Source organism: Oxyura jamaicensis, chromosome 2 (assembly GCF_011077185.1).
Source record: "Oxyura jamaicensis isolate SHBP4307 breed ruddy duck chromosome 2, BPBGC_Ojam_1.0, whole genome shotgun sequence".
Lineage (NCBI taxonomy): Eukaryota > Metazoa > Chordata > Aves > Anseriformes > Anatidae > Oxyura > Oxyura jamaicensis.
Genome location: NC_048894.1, coordinates 103,009,830 through 103,026,985, shown reverse-complemented (window position 1 = coordinate 103,026,985; position 17,156 = coordinate 103,009,830).

Below are 17,156 nucleotides of genomic sequence, written 5' to 3'. Positions count from 1 at the left end.
TCCTCCTTATCAAATGTCACTTCTTTGTGGGGAACTCATCCCTGGGAGGAAGCCTGGGTTGTGGAACCCTGTGGGAACATCCCTATGATTTCTGGATATATCAGGAGTGTGACTGGAAAATCTGTGGCTTATATAGGTGTGTTCTTCAAAGGTTTCACAACACTTAGACTATTTTAGCTATTGAATCACCTTAACACAGAAGAGAGCAAGCAGTTAAAAGGCACAGCCATTAGAAACTGAATAAATTATCCTACCATTACTGGATGACATTGCAGATACACACTGGAGTAAAATAGAGGTCAGTACTGATATAGGTGGATGAGCTGTGGGAAAAGGAAAATTCCATCTTTGTGTCATCCATTCTCCCAAAGCTCCTGCCTATTATTGCAATAGTCTGGGACCTGGCCTACTTAGCAGGCTGACACAGCTCTGCCAAGCAAAATGAAGCCTACACACTACCCATTTCTCTTCCATCTTGTTTCTACTGCACTGGAGGTCCCAGTGCTCCTGAACTGCCAAATGAGACCATCACCTCAGCAAATCTTTCATGGGCCTCTTCTGATTAAAGAGCTAGAGATGTGCCACCTTTGGTCCCTAACAGCTCAGAATAACAAAACCAATAATGCCTAGAATCTCTCACTACCTTCTCCTATTCCCCTCCAGTGCTCTCAGACACTGGTGTGACACCCAGGGCTGTCAGGGCTCCTTCTGATCCCGATATCAGGAAGAGTCTATACAAACCCGTCGCTCCAACAAGAGGTAGAAGAACCTTTAGGGCAGATGGAATACTCCCTAAGTCTGCAGAGCTGCCGTGGGTGATGAGAATGACAGGCTTTGTATCCTCCTTGTGGGTTATGTTTTATTTTGTTTTTCCCCCAGTTTTCACCTTTGAGCTCTTCCACATGGTGAAATGAACTATATCCAGGTGAACATATTGGATGCTCCTTATCACAGCCAGATCTTTCTCTAACCGCTTGCCCAAATACTACTCAGAATAAATGTAGCTCCCAATCTTGCCTCAATTATAAAACAAAAAAACTACACTAAGCCCAGATGGCATTGGTCTCTGTCTTTATCCCACCAGCTACTCTGCACTTATGGTTTCTAAAAATCCTGGGAAAAATCCAGCTTTTAGTAGTTTCCTGCCTTTCTCACCTCATTTTTACTGATAACCCTAAAACAGGGATAAGTGAGATAATAATAAAATCCCATGGGTAATTTTGGAGGTTTTGTGGTAAGCTGGCAAGACAACTTGTCATGAACTAGGCATAACTAGGGCTGAGTGGAAGAGAGGGAGATTTAAGTTTCTGAGAAGTGGGAGCTAATCATAATAAACCAGGCATAGGTATGACACCTAGGTTGTCAGGGATTGCATATTGTACCTGTGTGTTGGGGTGCCTCAGTTGTAAAGGTACTTGCAGGTCTGGATGCCAAAAATGCAACAGGCATCTAGGGATGAGATGTTGGTCAGGGGTTAGTGGAGAGAAACTGCACATAGACTCTTATAACTAAAACATCCCTAGATATCTGGGTAATGGTAAATGAATCTCACTGACTGGACATTTTATGGTAAGCAAATTAAGCAATTCAAAGTCTTTGTTATATTGTCAGAACAAAGTTACATCCTGAAGCAGAGAAGAATCTGGCCACAACGGGGAGAAGGAAATAATAATAAGGGAGGCCAAAACTGTTCCAAAGGTGAAAATAACTTGTTCATCCTGATAAACACCATCCCAGACCATCAAGTGGGAGACCTAAGGGAGGAAGATCAGAAAAAGAAGTCAGAGTTTGCATTTTTGACTTTTGACAATGATTTTGTTTACATAAAAAGGAGAGGCGGGCTTTATGGATTCCGTGAAAGCAGCAATCTCTCTAGCTTAAGAAAAATATGTTGTATGGCTTTTCTACTTTCAAATCCTATCTGATCGTTCAAACTCACTTCTATGCCAATGTTTTTTCATGACAACCAAAACAGAGGGGACAGTAAATATTTGTCTTCAGACAGTTCAAAACAGATGAGTATGCACATAATAAAGAGCACAAGTATAAGCAGTAAGCAATTTTGGAAATATATAGAGAGGAAAATTCTCATTTGTTCATACCAATGACCTGGAAATATATTAGACATAGACAAAATCACCAATTGCTTGTGGCAAGAAATGTCATGAGATCTGTAGCAGAGCCCTGGAAAGTCTGGCTTGTTACTTTTGCAAGTGCTGTTTTCAGAAGAAATAGCATTGTAGTCACTGCTAGTCTATAGTGGTGTCAAGTTTTTAACTCCCTCAATGTTTTATGCTTCAGGATACAACCATTCAAGGTGGTAACCTAGTTTAAGTGCATGGATTTGTCATAAAGGATGACTTTATGGATCAAATCCATCTTCAACCCCAATCTCTTGCCTTGAATAATTCATCAAGTTTTGTTTTTATATCTGTTTTTCACCTGCAAAATGAAGCAAGACACCTATCTAAGAAGTTATAATCAGCAAAATAATGTCAAATATTATGAGGTACTCAGACATCACAGTAAGAATTGTACTGACTATATCAGATGTCACATAGCCCTTCATATGCCCCTTAGACCTTATCATTGGTTTCAGTAGAAAGAAGCTGCTGTGGCTATTCTGCAGAGAAAAAGCAGGATTCCCCTTAGGAAGTCCACACTGCAGAAGGAGTGTATGACCATATTGCTTGTTTTGCTATACATGTATATGATTCATATAGAATTTTCAAGTAATGCTATTTAGCTGTGTGTGTATAAATAAAGAAATGGTTACAATCTGAAGGTCCTTTTGTTTGACTGCAATTCTCCTAGTAGATAGCATGCAATTAAGTTTCTAGACAACTATAAGTTTCTAATCTGTACAGAAAATTTGGATCAAGTTAAAAGAAAGAAAATTCTCCCTGCTATTCACATATTCACAAACCACTGACATATTGAAAAATTAAAGACTTTATTCAGTACAAGAAACATAAAACAGTTAAAGTGAATGACCACAACGTCTTTCTCTGCGTTTTCCAAGTATGGCTAAGAAAAAATACTGGACATGTTGCTAGAAAATCCAGTGCTACTTCAGCAGCCGTGCAGCTTCCAAACCAAAATATAATATATATCCAATATATTTTACTATTTTTAAACACTTCTCCAAATCCAATCTCAGATTCTTCCTAGTGACAGTGTTTTTGATTTAAGATCTTTCACAAATTTTGGGTTCTCACTTTCCTGTACTCATAGCTATGGATTTGAAGACTATTTTGTATGATTGAATCCTGTGTGTACAGGATTTAAAAACAAGTACAAGTGGATGTAAAGCAGCTGACTAGCAGGCAGAATACACTATTTATTTATTCATTCATTCATTCATTTTACTTCACTGAATTCATATATATTTTTCTGCCTGACCTGGTTTGGCAAAGACTGTATACAGTAGTTGTGGAAACATTGTAATGCAAACTACCCTCAGAATGAGTGTCTATTTCCAAAGAGGAGTGTGTATAATTGCAGATAGCCATCATCATCACGTAATTACCATTAGTTAATATCTCTTTATTATAAATCCAACCAGAATGAATGTGACATGATCCTATATGTACAAACATCCATTATTATTAGAACAGCACTGTTCCAGAGAGTTTTTTCTAGATGTTAACTCTCTGAGAAGCACAGCAAAGACTGCATTTACTCCTGACATAGTTCTCATACAATTTTCAATTACAGTAGTTCTGTTTTCTCTCTGTTTTCCACTTTGTTCTCCTTTTGGAGGTGGGTCCCTCAGCATTCCAGGAGTGCAGGTATTAACATGGTTGGGTCAAGGCTTCTCGTAATAACATCCACTTAAAATGATAATTAGAGATGGACAAGCTGACTCTTACTTTGCTCTGATGATCTTAGTTCCATGAGATGTCCCAATAAAAGGTCTAATTTCTCTGTCTGTCACAGAAAACCTGGGCTACAAGCTACAGCTAAAATGAGAGATCAAACAGCTTCAGTAAAATGCCTGAAATGTTCTCTTCTTTCCACAGTTTATTTTCTATTACTTTGTAATTTCCCACTTGCTATTTACACTAACAGAGAGCTACATCTTTGTGAAATTAACCTGAAAACGTTCCTTTACCAGCTTTAGATGTTACTGAGGAGATTGAAGGTTAATTTGGGGATTTTTCTTGGCTTGCTCCATTGCTCACCTTACTTTCAGTCCCTTTTCAGCCAAAGCTTATTAAACTCAGAACAGAATTTATTCATATAATCATATATGCTCTCAAGAAAATAAAGTGGGCTTTAGTCTAGCACACAAGTTTGTTCAGAAGATAAATGCAAGTTTTTTTTTTTTTTTTGTTGTTGTTTTTTAAGAAGACTCAACATCAAAAGAGCAAAAACCTGCAGCTTCTTAGCTTCTTAGTTTTCTTTTTTTTTTTTTTCAAGAGAACAGTGCAACTCAGATGGTGTTTAGGTTTCCCCCCTTTCCCATATTGAAAGTATTAGTTTGGGTTTTAATTGCTGATTTCTTTGTGGTAACTGTAACATATCAGATGAAGGCTTTGAAGGAAGAAGTCTAATGTCATCTTTGCAACTCAAATACTGAATGCTTGATCAAAAGCTCTTCCATCTTGTCAGTTAATCTGATTAAAGCTCATTTAAAGGATGTGTGCAAAAAAAAAAAAATGAGAATTTAGCTATCAGGCCAGATAGCTGCACTGAATGGTCAAAAATATTTTGTAGTGTCTGTAGGTAGCACAGATTTTACATGTCTGTGCTGTAGATACTGGGTGCATAAGTCCAGATCCAATCCTTGGATCATGTTCTTGTATTCTTACTTCTTTTGTTTGTGTTTTCCAGAAAAAAAAAGACTTACTGGCTAGTTTTTGCACTTTAGCACATCGTTAGCTGAAGAATCTTTGGACATCACCTCTTCTTTGGTGGCCTGTTGCTTCAGACGCTGTATCATAAAATGTATCTGCTGGACAAAAAAAAAAAAAAAGAAAAAGAAAAAAAAGATTAAAAGCAAATCTCGCAGTTTCAGGACATACAGATAAACTAATGATTTTTTTTTTTCTTCCATGTGCCTATGTGTTAAGGGACTTTTCTTCTAGTTGCATTTAAAAATAAAAAGGATAATTTGTCTCAGTCCTTGAAAATCTGCCTTGGGATTCTGAGTGCTGCAATCACAAGTGCACAGGGGCATCATACTGGAGGCCAGGGTGGAGGACCAGAAAGGCTCACTGCATATGTGAGTGAATTGGCAGCTCAGTGTGGGAGTCTTGCCTCTGTCTCACTGCTGTTTAGGGAGGGTGGGTGCACAGCCCATACAGTGGGAAATGGAAGAGGAGCTGGCAACCAAGACAGACAATGCAGCATTTGGATTAACAACTAGCTTTTAGCTGTGATCCACATATTTAATCAGCATGCTTCACAGTCCTGCAGCACGAGACAGAGATGAATCCAGGACTGTGGAAACCACTCTGAACTACCCTTTCTTCAGACATGGAAATCACGTTCTCTTCCTCCTCTTCCTCCCACCCTCTTCAGAGAATAAGTGGAAGAATTCAGTTCCTTCTTTCTACCTATGGTTACAGCGACTGTTGGTGAGGCTGCAGAGATGGATAACCCCATTAAAACATTTTTGTTTCTCAGAGCACATTGGTAATTTTTTCTCTGCTCATACATTATTAAAACTGTGAGACCAGATTCTCAGTGGGGGCAAAGTGATGCAACTTTGGAAATCAATTAAGTTACAGGGATTTAAACAACAGAGAATTTCATCCCTCTGTCTCCTGCATCTTAGTTACTAGTATAGTTGTTTTTATTCCAAATTCAGTTGTGTACGCATTTCCTAAGAATCATGGCTTACAGAAAATGAGAAGTGGTAGGAAGTATTGCCATATAGAAAAATAAGAGAAGAAAAACAGAAGCGAAAAAAAATCCTCCAGCAACAATCTCACAATGTTTTAGTTTTCCAGAGTAATGATACATAATTTTACCTTCTTTAAAAACAAATCATGGTAATGGAGACTCTCATTTGTGTTTATTTTATTTTATTTAATACAATGTTTAAATATTTATTACAAAAAAGACATTTGTATATCACATTCTGCAGCAGCCCATCACTAACCAATAGTTTCTTGCATGTCATTTGTTACTGTAGAATTACCACTACCACCATTCGCTAACTGAGGGGCATCATATACACCAAAATTTAACATTGTTACATTTTTTGCCTCTCAAATGGGATTTGTGGTATGTTCCCAAATTCTATTACTGCATGTGTTTCCCAGCTCGAAGGGGTGAGAGGTGGAAGGGGGAGGATGAAGAAGAAAAAAGGAGAGGGGAAAAAGTATAAGCAATGTTTTTATTAAACCTTTCTTTTAGCTTTACACAAGTTTTTTTTTTTTTTTTTTTTTTTCCTTTTTGTAGATTGCATGTATTTTTAATGATTTTTCTGTTGCTTGTAGAAAGAAGAGAGGATGAGAAAAAAGGAAAGAGAGAGCACTCAAATAGAATAATTCAATTTTCTACTTTGTGAAGAGAAAATCTGTCTCTGGGCTACATCTGAAAAAAAAATAAAAAATGATGTTTTCCCTTTGTAGCTTCTAATACATTTTATTTTAAGAAAAAAAGAGCCCTTTTTAATCTCTGCTTCCTTTTTGGAAAATGAAGTCATGTGCTTTGCAAAATCACAGTACAGGTGATGCACTTACTTGAATTTATAAGGAAACAGGACTATTTTACACTGGAACGGAAGATAGCTTACAAAAACACCTCTCTGAAAAAGCAAAGTCACAGAGCCAGTATACTTTGCTTTCTTTAGCATCACATAGAGAAAGTAGGGATGAAGGAAAAAGGAGCTAAGAAAATAATGTGTCTTTCTCCTTGACGATGTAAGTAGATGGCTTAGTAACCATATTTGCTTAATGACAATTATTTTGGTAAATTATTTGGTGCTATCAACTTTTGTAATGGTATTCTGTGTCTGTCAAAGGCAGCATTTTACACAGAGGAGATGGGCTTTTTATCCCCAAGTATATTCAGGTATTAGCTTTTGGTGGGAGTTTGGAGCTGAGGGAACAGTACAAACTACTACTCAAGGTGAAACCATTGCTCTCCAGGCCAAGTTTGGGAAGGAAAGTCTTGGTACTGGTGGTTGCAGAAATCTTGTGTTGCCTATGAGATGAGATAAGAAGCCTACCACTGCCATTGTGAAAGTGTATTTAGGGGAAGCAATTGCTGCACCCACTGAAAGGCTCCAGGTGGTATTTCTTCTAGAACAGGAACTGCATCCAAAGTGATGGAAATCTGACATCCTGAGGGACAGAACAACCTAGGCAATTTTCATAAATTTAGTGAACCTTACCTCTCACACTTACTTCTAAAGGAAATGTATGCACATTTTTAATAATATAGAAACATAAGATGGGAGAGAAATTTCCAGGCTACTCCTCTGCACTGCTCAGACTTTGGAGGAATAGGAAGATTTGACACCACAAAGTATAGGATCATCTCTGCTCCACCTATACTGTTTTACATACCCTTTAGGCTAACATGAGGGGAGAACTAGCTCAATGCACTCATTTGGAAAACTGGAGCAGGAAATGTATTCCAGCATATACCTATGTTCATATTTGGCTTTTGCAACAGAAAGTATAACTATGTTATACGTGCATCTAGAAGTCTTTGTACTGATGTCCATCCAACCAGTGACGACTCACACAGTGGAAGACTGGTGGCTGAGAGGAGAATCAGATACAAATCAAGGAGATCATTATTAAATAGCTAAATAAAAAGAGGTCTGAACTTGATAGAACACTTTATATTTCATAACTTGCTTGATACAGTTCAATATTGTTCCTATTACTACATTGTTCCTATTGCAAGTAATTCCTTATACTGAAGTAGTGTGGGTAAAACTCAATGTCTGAACCATGGCTTAGTAGCAGAGCTATGGTTTCACTGCATACAATTCTCTCTTTGCTTTAATGTTTGTTTGGATTGAACATCACTTTTTGCTTAGGGGAGATTGAGAGCTGAGCACTCACAGATATCAGCAGGATTCAATTTGGATGTAAAACCAGATCTGTGCCTGAATTTTGGCATATTTATCCACTGCTTACTGTTACAGGGAAAAACCTGCTCAGCTCATGTAGTTCAAGTCAAATCAGGTTTGAAACAGTTTATTCATCTTTTAACAGCATGTGATTAACTCGAGAACAGTGAAATATATATTTGGGATCAATATCAGCAGTGTCTATCATCAGATAAACATGAAGGAGACCTTGCCTTAACTTGCCACACCATCTTTTCTATGCCTATGAGGTGTTCTTAGACAGCTCATAAGTGGCTTCTGGTGATGCTGAAAGGTTTTTGATGAAGGGACTCACTGACATCATAGCAGCCCATGTTTTGAAATGCTGTAGCAGAGAACATGTCCAGGACTAGCTCTGCGTTATGACTCCTGCTGAGGAATGAAAACTCCCTGGCTCCTAACAACTGTGTTTTAGAGAAGGTGAACTGTGATTATTGATACTTGAAATAGCTATTCATTTTCACTACTGATGAAGACCACTTTGAAACTGCAGCCAGCCCCATGCTAATCCTAATAGAAGATACAAATGGAGTATTTTAATAGCAACACTCAAGGACTGATGCTTTTAGCTGTCATTAGAGCTGTTAGAAGTTGTTCACATGAATCCATGTATATTGAGAAGTGAAGTAGACCTCACATATAAGGAACTCAAGCTGTCCTATTTAAAGCAAAGTTGAATGGTTTGCTGAGAAATGGATAACCTGTAACAGGATGGCAATTACGCTAATCTTTTTCCAGTTGCAGACTCTCAACTTTTCAAAATATCTACCATTTGCCACTGTTTGCAAAGCATATCTAAAGTGTTTTTGTTGTTGTTTTTTTGCTCTTGTTGCTTTTAAAGGCACTCTGATTTATGTCAGCCTGTCTTTTCAGCCAGGAAACAATATGTTTGGTGCTGAACTGCTGCTGTCAAATCTACCTGGTGTCTTAGATACAGGAGGAATTCCTGCAGCACTGTAAACTTGTGTGGTGTAGGAACTGTGAGTATTTCTTGGGGGTTAAGATAGAGACCCATACTTTTAATGAAGTCTTACCCAAAGGAGAGTAAAACTCATTTTAAATTCTTATTTCCATAACAAACAAACAAACAAAAAATCCCTTCTGTTGGAGGAATTTAAACAGGTTTTAGAATGGAAATCTACAAATTTACTGCTGACCTAAGGTCCTCCTCTTATTTCCTTCTCAAGCTGATTCATGAAATTAACAAAGCTGTCAAAGAGAGGGAACTGAGTTCCAAGTTTGTTATCTGAATTGATGGGGATTACCCATTGTTTCTTGTTCAGTTGAGTATTCTCAAGGCTAATATTCTTCTAAATCTGCTATTTTGGAAAAGAGAAAAAATCCCCTCAGAGAGAAATTCAGAGTGGTTAAACTGGACTCCAGCTCTGGATTGCCATTTTGAGAGCAACTCTCTCTTCTCTGATGTCTGCAGATGTATCTCAGGGAGATGTAGCAGCCTCAAGGCAAAAGTTAACTCATAAAAATACCAACCTCTGTGTCTCACTGGCTCTCTAAAGGGCTGCACAGCAATGCTGTCCAAAGGAGAGACTTTTTAAACTATTTTTGGCCAAAGGAGTCAGATTTTCTTTAAATATTTAGAATTTGTTATGGTGGTTCATGTTGGTTTTGCCCTTGAAATTATTTCAATGTACTTAATAAATCCACCTTACTGTATGTTAGAGAGTACTTTTCAGAAAGAGCATGGCTTCTATACTCTACCAGATAAACATTTTTATTTGTTTGCTTTATTGTTTTCAGTAGATATTAATACATTGCTTCTGTGTAGTCTTAATGATTTAGCTCCATGTGCTTTAGGAAATATTGGGCTAAGCACAGGAGAATGCGATAAAAATCATAGCTAGCCTACAAGTAATACCATTGGGTATTACCATGCAGTATACAACTATATTAAATGGCAGTGCCTGTTTCATTGGGCTCGTGTCCTGAAAGACAAGGTGTAATAAGAAAATGATTTGGGAAGAGCCCACATCTGATGTAAGAGCTCAAATCCACCAAAATCAATGGTAACCTGCGAGGCCCTCAAGAGACAGAATGTCACACTGAAAATATCATAAATTTTGTTTCCTTCAAGAACTTCTATTCTGAATACTCTTTCAACTGTAACACTAAAACCACTCTTGTTAGATAGCTAGAGGTAATCTCTTTTTGATGGACCATGCCCATTTATCTCTATTAATTTTACTGGATGAACCTGCCCTGTTTGATACTATTGACCATGAACATAAAACTTTTTGATTATGATTCAGGCAATATTTTCTTCTTTCTGACACTGCATATCCTTTTAGGTTCCATTTATTTTTAATTAGGATGCTGGCATTTTCCAGTCTCCCAGCCAAACGAGTGCTTAGCAGCATGAATAAATAGTGGCATGTACATAGGAATATTTTGCAATCTGCTGAGTAAGGGGAAGAAGACTTAATGTAACCTTTATAATTTTACAAAGGATGGATCAGGACATTTCAATAATGCTCAAAAGAGCAGTGAAGGAAAGACCTACACAATACCCAAATCAGATTTCTACTTCTGTTTCAGGATGCCTGAAAGACGCTACGTGATAGCTCATCAGTTTTAATTTGCTGTCTGTTGGACCACATTAGTCTGAGGCATTTCTAACTTGTTCAGAAAAGAAGCCCGAGTGTATTGTCAGATAGCAAATGCAGGATAATAGGTTGGATAGTTTTATGATGGTAGGATAATATATATCTGGTAGGATAATAAATGGCGGATAGCACTCATTATTACCTTAATTCTGTTCCATTCAAACCAGTGAAAAAGTGTTATGGCTTTTTACTGCTGAATAAAGGGTTAAGTCAATGGTAAGTGAATTTTCAAAATCCTTAGTGTGTAAAGTAAAATAATTTGTTTTGTGCATTCAGTCTAGTACATCTGATTATTCATACCTGCCTTTGGCAACATGGTACAGCAGAGCTAGCCAGACCAAAAGTAGAACACCTTCCAGGTTAAGCAGTCAGTTTTAGTGATGAATCAGATGCTTTGTCAAGATACTATTTATAGCAACCTAAGTTGTTCACAATTTGATGTGAAATTTTGCTACTTTGTAGACTTCTGTGAGTTAAATTTTTCAAGACTTCTTAAGGTGCTGGCTGGTTTGCAAGTGTACTGTTTAACAATTGTAAATATAATGTCCCCAACATATTCTAACTTTGAAAGTATTGAAAGTTTCAAAAATGATCTAGTTAATAGATAACTGTCAAACTGCTAGAGGCTTGGAGTATCTATTCTAATAAACATCTCAAATTCATAAGTTGCAAAAGGAGTCTGGTAGTACTACAATTCAAAGATCTTTGGAGTTCATTAGCTTTCTGTTTGGCAGGAAATACTCAGAAACATCAATGCTAATCATCTTCCATTACTTCCTTGATAAAGGAATGGTTAAAGTACACCAGCACATAAAATCTAACTCTGAAATAGTGCCTTTTGTCTGACTCCTATGCAAAGTATTACTTTACACCCACGTATTCCTCTGGCCTCAGAATGCTGCCACTAGTACAACTTAGCAAAATGTATTTGCTCAAGTATCAGGAACCTTTGGTTTTTCATTAGGACATGACATATTTGGTAATTGAGGTATAGGCTTATAATTTACTCAGATATTTTTCTCTATATGCTGCTTCGATATATTATAAAGTGTGCATATATTTTTCTCCTGTAAAATGGACAAATGGACTTACAACTCTCTTTCAGTGATTCTTCCCAATATTCACATTCAAAAACAAAGAAACATTACTGTTGTGATCCGCAAATCTTCTTCTTCTTCTTTTTTTTTTTTTTTTTTTTTTTTTGGAACTTTGCATTGGATTCCTGAATATGAGACATTCTTCTGAAATGGAAGAGAAGCCTGTTCTTAAAAGCTGCTTACACATTTCCCATTTCAAAATTTTATTGATGTTAAATCAGGGCTCTAGGCAAGAAGCAGGAAAACTGCAACTCTTAGGAAGTGTTTATGTCTTTAATATGATTCAGATAGTTAATATTACTGGTTCTGATGCTGTGCAGACTGTATGAAGGTGACTTGCAGTATCAATACAGGAAGGAAGCTGAGGCCAGGCAGGGTCTCATTGTCACTGTGCCAGGCCTCCAGACAGGTGGAGAGGAGAGAAGAACATCTCTGTGTAGTTTCTCAGCATTGCTTTTCTTGCTTATGGCGAAAGATGTATAGAAATACTGGCTGTGTGTGATCAAATTAATATATATCTTTAGACTTGTAAGAAACCTCCTTGGTTCTTTGTAGAGCCTCACTTTTATTTTTATTTTTTTTACCATGAATTTGTGTTATTACATTCCTATATTACATATTTAAGATAACTTGATGCTTCATTCTTATACATTGTCTTAATTACTTTCACACAGTGCAATGTAAAAGGGATAGTTTCTGTTTGTGTACTGTACCATACAATTGTACTTGTCAACAACTGCAAGGCACAATGGATTCCTTCTGCTGCATAGGGAAGGCTATGGAACAAATCATCTTGAGTGCAATCACACAACATAAGCAAGACAGTCAGGGTTGGGAACCAGCCAGCATGGGTTCATAAAAGGCGAGTCCTGCCTAACCAACCTCATCTCGTTCTATGACTGGGTGACCCACCTTGTGGTTTAGGGAAAGGCTGTTGACATAGTATACGTAGACTTCAACAAGGCCTTTGACACGGTCTCCCACAGTATTCTCCTGGAGAAGCTGGCAGCCTGTGGCTTTGACAGGTACATTCTTTGCTGGGTTAAAACTGGCTGGATGGCCTGACCCACAGAGCGGTGGTGAATGGAGTGACATCCATCTGGTGACCAGTGGTGTTCCCCTGGGGTTTGTGTTGGGGCCCATCCTCTTTAATATCTTTATTGATGATTTGGATGAAGGAATTGAGCGAACCCTCAGTAAGTTTGCAGATGACACCAAGTTGGGGAAAGTGTCAATCTGCTGAAGGGTAGGAAGGCCCTGCAGAGGGACCTGGATAGGATAGGTCAATGGGCAGAGGCCAATGGGATGAGGTTCAACATGGCTAAGTGCTGGGTCTTGCACTTTGACTACGACAACCCCATGCAGCTCTACAGGCTTGGGGCAGCGTGGCTTGAAAGATGTGCAGAGGAAAAGGATCTGGGGGTATTGGTCCTTAAATGCCTGAACATGAGCTGGCAGTATGCCCAAGTGGCCAAGAAGGCCAATGGCATCCTGGCTTGTATCAGGAATAGTGTAGCCAGCAGGACCAGGGAGGTGATCGTTCCCTTGTACTTAGCTCTGGTGAGGCTGCACCTCGAGTACTGTGTTCAGTTTTCGGCCCTGCAGTACAAGAAGGACATTGAGGCCCTGGAGTGAGTCCAGAGAAGGGCTATGAAGCTGGTGAATAGCCTGGAACACAAGTCCTATGAGGAGCAGCTGAGGGCACTGGGGTTGTTTAGTCTGGAGAAGAGGAGGCTCAGAAGAGACCTTATTACTCTCTACAGCTACCTGAAAGGAAGGTGTAGGGAGCTGGGGGTCAGCCTCCTCTTGCAGATAACTAGTGATAGGACTAGAGGGAATGGCCTCAAGTTGTGCCAGGGGAGGTTTAGGTTGGAAATTAGGAGACATTTCTTAGAACGAGCAGTCAAGCATTGGAATGGGTTGCTGAGTGAAGTGGTGGAGTCACCATCCCTGGGGGTGTTTAAGGAAAGTGCAGTACTTAAGGATGTGGTTTAGTGGGTAATATTGGTGATAGTGGGATGGTTGGACCAGGTGATCTTGGAGGTCTTTTCCAACTGTAATGATTCTATGATTCTGTGAATTGCTAAGTCAAGGAAGCTTAATTTCAAAGCAAGACACTGATCCCATGGTGATAATATTTTATTACACTGACAAGATGTCTGTTATACTGCACCATGCCTATATCATTGGCTGTAAACAGCTGGACATCCAGTCTTCCCTCCTCTGAGTGGGTGCTGTCCAGCTGTGTCCTGGATGCTGTAGCTGGTAGTACCTCTCTCTGTAAGGTACTAACTAGTACCTCCCTCTGTGAGTTATTAACTAGCTGTGACCTAGTTAATAACCTCGGCCAAGGTTACACTGTCATATTAACCGGTGTCCTACACCATGCTGGTACACTTCTGTGGCTTCTAGACTGAGCTGGGATCACTTCGACCAGCTACAAGCATGAACTGTGCAAGCATGCATTTCGACCTGTCTCTGTAGACACATCTCGAGTAATTGCATAAAATTATTTCTGTGGAAAGCTGTAGGTGCAAGAGCTGGACAGTTGGAACAAATGTTCTACTTTGTCTAGAAACAGTCCAAGAGGGGCTGCTTGTATTCCGCAGGTTTCTTGATAATGCAATAACATCTAGGACTCCCAGGCGTGGCTTAGCACTCTCTATACTAGAGGCTGGAATAAAACAGAAGTTCTTTGGTAAACAGAAATCTGACTTAAATTTGATGTTATCATAAATTCAAGTTAGTAAATCACTACTCTGAACAGCTGGGCCAGATGTGACTTGAATTCTATCTACAGTCCTCACATTTCTGAAAACAGAAGTATTTGAATACTTCAGAGGTTTTCTCATATCAGAAAGCTACTTTGATGCATTCTGGAGTATGAGCTAATTACGCTCAGCTTGAGTTCCATTTAATTTTGATAGAAATGGATAAATTACATGTTCAGAAAGTTTTATTTAGTAAAACTCAATAATTGGGTGAAAGAAATATGGGGCAATGATTCATTCAGACAAAAATTTTATCATGCAGTTTAATGTAAAAATCACTGCCTGCTGCCTAGTTAGGGCATGAAAAAGCCAACACACTACTTAAAGCATATCAGAAGCAAAAAGACAATATTGCTCAGAAACTCTACAAGAGAGCAGAAACTTTTTTATTGAAGAAGAAATAATATATATATTTTTTCATCTAATGGAAACTGCAGAGCACATCAAAATCAAATGTTTTAAATTTTAAATTAGCAAGAGATACAGTTCAGGGTGATTTTTGCCTGCAGGAAATCTTCCAGGCAGTTTTCTGACATTCTAAATATAAAATACACCATGTAAGAAATGTTTGCTTCATTCTGAGGTATGTGATGAATGTTCACCAGGAACCAGAGACCATTGCCTCATCTCAAGTGGAATCAAATCAGAGCTTTCCTGGGGAAAGCAGAGATAGACCTCTGAAATTCAGTCTTTAATCTACCTTCTTTGTACACCTTTAATCTTACACAAACAGATGAAGCAAATTTGTCTTCACAACTTGGTGAGAAATGACCACTGAGAACTGCTCAGTGACTCTGTAATTGTGGAAATATGATAGTGGGTAAACAAGGACAGCAGGTTGTTAGAAAAGCCACATATTCTTTTTTTCCTTCTTTTTTTTTTTTTCTTTTTTTTTCATTCAATATATTTTCTCATTCAAAAGAATGAAAAATAATACCCTTTGTTCACTCAAAAGGCAGGAGGATTCTGTCTTTTGAATATGATCTTTGGAGAACTGCCTCTCTTTTTTTTTTTTTGGAACAGGAATTTCAGATAGATGTCAAAGATTTGCTGTTGAATGCCAGAATAGTACAGATGAAAGGACAGGTATAAAACTCTATAGATGTGCCTTATTTACAGACTATATATGGCCAGAAAGCATGCACACAGTCTTCAGCTGTTTTGGAATATTATGTAGCACAAAAAGAATTGGACTGGAATCCCAAACTGAGTTAAACTTTCTGAAGTATGGCAACATAAACATTATCCTCTGATACAGAGTTTGAACTGCAGTTTGTATCACTAACGCAGTTTGTATTACTATATTGCATCACTAAGTTTAAAGAACAATAATAGATAACAGCAACGTCTAAATTTGTGATCCTTTTGCAATTTGTAACTCAGCATTCATTTATATATTAACACCTCAAACATTACTATTTTCCTATGCATCTCCTGTTCTTTAAGAAAAATCTGGGTTTATTACTGGCTACTGCTTCTATTTTATTTTTCTGAATCCTCTTTTTCTTCCTCACACAAAAACTAAAACATGGGAATTTCTATTTAAAATGTCAAGTTAGTATTTGTTGCCTTTTAACTACAGTTTTCTATTATAAATCATTACTGAGAAATTATCTGGAAAAAGCCAGGAGCGTATTCTTTTTGACATTATTCCAGGGCTTAGTTTTCAAGCTGTTTACTACAGAGAAAACACCATATTACAAGTTCTGTCCACATGTAAGATAGCATGCACTGGGGCATAGTGATAAGCAGATGGCATTATTTGCAGTGGAAGTAATAGCAACCAGGAGCATTGCTGCCTACATTATTTTGCAAATGCTTTTGTATTATGCTGTGTTAAAATGTGGAACTTTGTGTGCTTTCCCTTTGCAGGGCATAGGTATCGATAGCAATTGGAGCGAGAGCTGGTGATGATAAGTAAACAGAGCAATTTTTTGGAAGTACATGATTTTTAAAAAACGCAACCACCACATTCACTGACAAAAGACAAAGCAAGACAGAACAAATACTAGTGACATGTTCCAGGAAATGGAGGGAAGATGAAATTGTATGTTGGTTCTGTCATTAAGGATGTTTGTTTTTAAAGTCTTTATATGTATATGCCATTCAGAAAATCTGAAGCTTCTAGGTTTTATTACCAATAATCCTGCCTAATTTACCACCACCATCTGCCTGGCAATTATGGCTGAAGAAGTGCATCCAAAGCAGATTATTTCTGAAAATGACATGATAGGACATGAATGCATTGTGAGATGTAATGTGATAGGGAGATTTGCAGGCTATCAGAGACTCAAGTTAGATCATTTTCATACTCTCATGCACTAAAAAACATATGCAGGTATGTACAAAGATACACAATATGCACATATATAAATACCTATTGTGTATCTATGCGTGTACAGATGCATAATAGTGTAGAACAATGGAACACTATTCCATTATGGAAGAGCTTCATTAGATTAGGGTAATATTCCCCTCTTGAGCCTTAAATATATCTCTCCATGTTTAAAAATAACAAAACAACCAAACTATAATATTATTAAAATTATTTCATTTGGAAGAAATTTTTGTATGAACTTGGAGTTATAGT